The sequence below is a fragment of the Miscanthus floridulus genome, chromosome 17, assembly GCF_019320115.1.
Source record: "Miscanthus floridulus cultivar M001 chromosome 17, ASM1932011v1, whole genome shotgun sequence".
In the NCBI taxonomy this organism is placed as follows: domain Eukaryota; kingdom Viridiplantae; phylum Streptophyta; class Magnoliopsida; order Poales; family Poaceae; genus Miscanthus; species Miscanthus floridulus.
Window position 1 is genome coordinate 44,750,656 of NC_089596.1, and position 7,267 is coordinate 44,757,922.

Sequence of the window (7,267 nt, forward strand, 5' to 3'; positions counted from 1 at the left end):
ATGGATGTAACATGTGGCTTGTTATGTTGAATCACTGCGATCTTGGTTGCATGCAAGTTGGTTTGAAATCCTTCATGGTTTCAGTTGACTATCGAGTTTATATGGGTTCAAGTATGATAGTTTGATCACTCCGGTGATTGCTTTCGTACTTGTGCTCTTATAAATTGGTCGGTTCTGTTACAGCTGGTATTGGAGCTAGATTCAACATTAAACATGCCATATGTGTATTTAAAACAAAGGTTTTTGTTTGCAAAAATCTGTTTTGACAACTTATAGGTACTTATATATAGGTGTGTTCAAATCTAAAATTTTACTTAAGTGTGCCAGTGGTCATATCCTCTATGCCCAAATAAGGACTTCTAGGTGGCATATTTAAGTAATGACTTTGGGGGGGGGGGGTAATTGCTTGCATTTTATTTCATCGTCCATACGACGTGCTATTGTATGGATGCCATCCGCTTGGGTGGTAATGTATGGATTAATTGGCTCTACGCCCAGGTAAGTGTGAGTTGTGAAAGCATGACCGTCCAACTATCGGTCTAGAGGAGAGTTAGTTGTGGTTACTGGAATATTTACATGTTGCACACATGTACATATGAAGGTACTTAATTGTGGGTATATTTCTGTTGGGTAGTTTGGATACCGAAGTATATATATCCGGGGAGGTATATATGGAGAGTATCTTAGTTACTACTTTCATTGTGTGTTATTTCTCTTTTGTTGGGATGGGCTACAATGAATTTGTCTACAGGTACACTAACAACGCAACATGTAGCTTGACTAGATATGTATATGAGAGAACGTATGTATGCCACCGTCTATGTCGTTAGAATTTTAATTTTTTCTTAAGATTCGTGAGGACGTATGGAACGTGCATGCATCATGTTCACTCATGTCATTATATTTTTGCATCACTCCCTCCCTTATCTTTAATTATTCCGTTATATATTTCTCATCCTGTAAGATAATCCTCTCACACCCAAATTGCAATGTTACTACAGATGGCCGCACCAGCACTACCGCCCAGGAGCAGCACATTCCTGCACGTGTTTGGTACTCCAACCTTGTTGTGGAGGGTGCTACATTTAGTGGGATATGCGGAGCCACCTCGTTATACTTGGAAACAAGGGGAGGCTGAAGGAGGGATACTGTGGTATGACGTTGAGGTGGTTGTCCTGCCTCACGCAAATAGACCCATCGCTTGGTTGGAGCATCGAAGCTGATGGCCAAACCCCTTAGGAAGGGGCACAGGTGGCAGCTTTGGAAGTGCTAGTTGATATTTGTCAAGAGTTTGGTGACGAGTTGATCAACGGACCAACTGAGTCCATTCCTCGAGTGGCCCCGTCTGAGGTAGAGTGGCTGAATTTTGAGGCTGATCCCTTGGTAATGACTGAGGCAAAAAGGGCATAGAGCTCAGGGCCAGCCATGAGTGCTATGATGGCTGTCCTGAAGATGTTTCAGGATCGCCAGGGCACTTATGTTAGTGCCTTGATAGCCCTTCGGTAGGCATTGAATGAACAGCTCAAGTGGAAGAAGCGTGCATGCAAGAATGGTAAGGAGCTTATGATAGCTTGAAATGATATAGGTGGTCTTATGAGTGCTTTGGAAAACCGTAGGTAGCAGTTTGTACGTGCTGTTAGGGAAAGAGATGCTAACCATGAGCAGATCATGTGGTTGACTCATGAGCAAGATGACGCACTTCGTCTGGCTCAAACCAGGGACAACGCTAGGATCATGGCAGGAATTCAAGCTAAAGTTAGAGAATGAACTCCTCCGCCAAATTGAAGAACCGTAGATTGATGTTCACTGCCTCAACAATTAGCTCAATCTAATTCCTCACCCTATTCCCATGTACCCCATGGTGGGAGGACCACAGGTGATCTTCACTGATGATGATGGCATGGACTTAGATGCTAATGTCATCGCAGTACCTGAAGCCGATGAAAATGAAGAAGAGGAGGAACTTGATCCTGTCGAGGATGAAGATGGTGAAGGAGTGATCGATACTGACACTGATGAAGATGTGTAGTTTAGTTGTAGCACTAAGCTAGATGCACTAGTGCTTATCTTTTGCTTTCTTTTGGAAGAACATGTAACTTAATTTTAGTTAGAGACTTAGATGTAAGCTCTGTATGTTTATCAGTCTTGATCTCATGTTGTTGCTCGGTGAGATCAAATCTCATGTGAATCTTTACCTAGTAATCACCTGGGTGGACCCAAGGCATGTATGGAAATAACGCAAGAGTCCCCTGCTTAGTTGTGTTTGGCAATTAGGCTATGTTCTCTTGCGCTGTGTTTTGATCTTCAGATCACCTCCTTGTTGACTCCTAACCTTGTGACTACCTTTACTTGCTATCCCTCCTTTGCATAGTGCTTGTTCTTATGACCTAATCTATGCACTTGAAATTTCACTTTGGGTGTGTGATCAGTAATGGTGTTATGAGTAGCGACTACGGTGCCGTGACGAAACCAAGAGCCTCCTATGGCATGCGACACAAGGTTGTGGTTCTTGACATGCGCTGGTATCGAGATTTCTAATTATGATCCATTATAGAACTACACTAATGTGATATTTTCACATGAGCTCTTCCTTGATGATCTCTCCATATCTACTCTAAAGATAATTATATCTGACCTAACGGAGTAGTGTTCCTTCTGAAATTGCAAAGAATATCACCTTTGAAGAACAGGTCACTGATATGAACATTGGCAGACTGCAAGAGGTGATAGACAAGTGACTCTTCATAACTGTTCCTATAAGGATGTCAGTCCTCTAGGGAGCAACTTATGTTGTCCCCATTGGATCAGAAGACTATATAATATTTAAAGTTGGACAAGTTATTAGTCGGCTAATAAATGGACCATGATATTATGTCCTATGATGGGTCACCTAGGGCATATGAGCTTTCTATCTTAGCCTTGATCTTTAGGTGCAAGATGATCAATCAATCTTCTTCGGTGTGACCCCTTTTGCTGACTTCAATGGCGACCATCCATTATGCATCAACCGTGATGATGGCTGTTTGTAGAATTGAAGATTCAATTGCATGAACTTTTAGAGAAGGGCCTCATTCGCCCCATTTCATCACCGTGGGGTTGTCCAGCTATATTCATGGAAAAGAAGGACAAGTTGCTGTGCATGTGTGTGGATTATCATCCACTCAATGCCATGATAATCAAGAACAAGTACCCATTGCCCTGCATTGACATTTTGTTTGATTAGTTGTCTAAAGCAAATGTGTTCTCCAAAATTAATTTGAGGTCAGGTTACCACCAAATCAAGATTTGGTCGAGAGGTGTACCTAAGACAACTTTTTCCACTAGGTATGGCCTTTATGAGTAGTTAGTCATGTCCTTTGGATTGACCAATGCTCCTGTCTACTTCATGTACTTGATGAACTCGGTGTTCATGCCTAAACTTGATAAGTTCGTGGTTGTGTTCATCGATGATATCTTGATTTATTCTGAGATGGCAAAAGAACATGTCGAACATCTAAGAGTTATTTTATCTAGGCTACAAGAACATAAGCTTTATACTAAGTTTAGTAAATGTGAGTTTTGGCTTAAGAAAGTACCTTTCTTGGGTCATGTGTTGTCTGATGAAGGAACTTCGGTTGATACGTCTAAGGTGCAAGAAGTATTGGAGTGGAAAGCACCAACTTTAGTGCATGAGGTTAGAAGTTTCCTTGGTTTGGCTGGCTATTATCATCGCTTCATTCTAGATTTCCCTAAGATAGCCAAGTCCATGACCAGGTTGCTTCAAAAAGATGTGAAGTTTCTTTGGACTCTAGAGTGTGAGATTACTTTTTGCACCTTGCAGAATTTGTTAATCACAGCTCCTGTTTTGGCACAACCTGATATCGAGAAACCTTTTGATGTGTTTTATGATGCATCAGGTACCAGTTTAGGATGCATCCTTATGCAGGAAGGTCAGGTTGTTGCTTATGCATTGTGTCAGCTAGGAAAGCATGAAGCTAATTATCCAACTCATGATCTAGAGTTAGCTGTTGTTGTTCATGCCTTGAAGATTTGGAGGCATTACCTGCTCGGTAACGTGTGTCATATCTATACCGATCATAAAAGTCTCAAGTATATCTTCACTCAACCGGAATTGAGCATGAGATAGAGAAGAGGGCTAGAGTTGATTCAAGATTATAATTTAGAAGTTCATTATCATCTGGTTAAAGCAAATGTTGTTGCCGACGCTTTGAATAGAAAATATCATTGTAATTCTCTCTTGGAATAAGATTATCATTTGGCACATCTGTTGCACCCTGCTATATTGCACAGTATTACTCTTAGTTGCTCACTAGAAAGTAAAATCATCGAGCTTTAGAAAACTGATGTGGGTGTGTTCCACATAAAAAGGAAGATGAAAGAGCAAGAAACAAAACACTTCTAAGTTGATGAGAAGGGTGTTCTATGGTTTAAGGGCAGACTAGTAGTACCAAAGGACAAAGAGCTTAGAAACCAAATTTTAGAGGAAGCTCACTCATCCAAGTTATCTATCCACCCAGGAAGTAGCAAAATGTATCAAGACTTGGAACCTCGCTTTTGGTGGACCAAGATAAAGAAAGAAATCAAAGCTTATGTTGCAAGATATGACAATTATTGTAGAGTCAAAGCAATTCACGTGAAGCCTGCTGGACTTCTTCAACCATTGTCTATACCAGGATGGAAATGGGAAGAGATTAGTATGGATTTCATCATTAGACTTTCCCCTACTCCAAAAGAATTTTAATTCTATATGGGTAATAGTGTATTGTTTAACGAAGTCTGCTCATTTCATACTAGTTAGAACTGACTATCGACCAAGTGACTATATTGAGTTATATTTTAATCAGATAGTATGTCTCAATGGTGTTCCTAGAACTATTGTATCTGACAGAGGACCTTAGTTCACTGCTTGTTTTTGGGAACATTTGCACAAGATGTTAGGCACCAACTTACTCAGAAGTTCTGCTTATCATCCACAAACCTCAGGATAGACAGAGCGGGTGAATCAAATATTGGAAGACATGTTAAGAGCTTATGTCATATCTTCCAAAGGTTCATGGGATAAGTGGTTACCCTTGGCTAAATTTTTCTTATAATAGTAGTTGTCAAGAGAGTATCAAGAGGCTCCATTCAAAGTGTTGTATGGCCGCAAGTGTAGAACTCCTTTGAACTGGGTTGAATCTAGAGAAAGGAGATACTATGGCATTGATTTCATCGCAGAGGCTGAACAACAAGTCCGTACTATCTAGAAACATATGGGAGCCGCTCAAGCTAGGCAGAAAAGCTATGCGGATGAGAGAAGGAAGCCCATTGAGTTTGCAGTGGGTGATCATGTTTATCTGAAAGTATCATCGATGAAAGGTCTGTAGCGATTCGGGGTAGAGAGGAAGCTTGCACTAGATACGTAGGCCCATACCTAATCTTGAAGAAGAGTGGGAGAGTATCCTACAAGATAGAGCTACCTTATGAGATGAGAGCTATCTTCAATGTTTTTCATGTCTCCCAATTGAAGAAATGTCTCCACATTCCTGAAGAAAGAGTTTCACTTAGAAATATCAAGTTGACATCAGATCTATCCTATGAAGAAAGACCGATGCGGGTTATTGATACCAGAGAGAGTAACCTGGAACCGTGTGGTCAAGTTTACAAGGTTATGTGGCATAATTAGGGTAGTGAGATCGATGCAATGTGGGAACGGGAAGATTATTTGAATGATGTATACCTTACCTTTTATTCAAAATGGTACGCTTTTCAAATCTTGCGACAAGATTTTTATAAGGGGGAGGGTTGTAACACCCCTGGTGTTTGGCTTCCACATTTGCACTTGCATTTCATAAACATGAGCATCATTCATCCATTCATGAGCTTAGATGGTTTGGAACATGGTTTTGAAACATTGCAACATATGTTTATTTTCCATGTGTGTTTGTTTTATGAAATGGATAGTGTGCAACACTCAAGTGCAACATGTTCAACTCACTCTTGAAACATGTCACATACTTTAGTGAAACATGGTTAGTTAGTACTATGCAACAAACTCATGAACCATATGAAACATGGCTTTGAAATAAAAGTAGCAATTCACTTGTTTTTCCTTGTTTCAATGTATGTGATGCTTGATTTTGGTGTGATCAATGTGTGGTATGGTTAATTATCACCTAAAACACCTTAACTACACTTAGGGTACATAGTGGAACATTGTTCATGAAGGTTACTTCACCTAATTAAGCCCCTAAGTAATGTTGAGTTTAGTTTGACCTAGGGAACCAACTTGTTTGACCTTTTATGAACTGCATGTTAGAAGCTTTGCATGGCTGAGCAACCTAAAGAAACGTTGTAGCAAATTATATATGGAACAAACTTTGTTTAGAAGCCAAGTCATGAAAATAGGTGGAACATCACCAAACATGGCCCACAAGGTAGATTTGGGTGCTGATTCAGCACTTAGAAAATTTTCTAAGTCTTTTTCTAATTTCCAGTTTCATCGGCTCGACTTTGGGACGATTTTACTAGCAAACCATTGGGAATTAGAACTTGATCCTTTAATGGAAGTTGTAGATGGTATTTAGGTCTACAACTTTGGTTTAGATGGTTTGTGTTAGTGCTTCACGGTTTAGGAGTTTGAACATCACCAATTCACGCTGACAGTCACTCGGTGCCGGCTCTAATGGTGTTCGGGTTCAGGTCGACAGGGCCGACCGGCGTTGGGTAGAGCTCACCAAGTGGCGGCCATACGTCGGCACTGCCCCCACAAGTCTGGCTATCGTGGACACCTCAACCCCACGCATCCTCTGGAGCAAGCGCTGCCTTCATTTGCATTTCCTTGCCTCGCCCTGCTTGCGTTCATGCTCGCCGCGGAGAGAACAAGCCACAACGACGCTGTGGAGCTCTGTTGAGCTCACGCGAGCTCGCTGCTGCACCACAGCCAGCACCACTCCAACCATAGCTCTGCTAGCACCTCATGGACCTCAGTGACATTCTCGCTGAGCTAGCCAAGCCCTAGGTGAGCGACATTGCAGACTCTGCCCTGGCCAAATCTCATCAGAGCATCGCCACGCTCACGGTCTGCCGTGGCCAGCACATCACTGCACCTCGCCTCCTTCCCTAGCACTTGGCTCATCTTCTCCATCATGTGTAGATGCTCAGGTGAAGACGCTACCAACAATGCCGGTCTGGCCGAGCTAGAACATGGACGCACACCGCCGCGCCTTGGCCGCCGCTAGTGGCCTCACGCGGCCACGCTCGACCACTTCACCATAGCTAGTAGTAG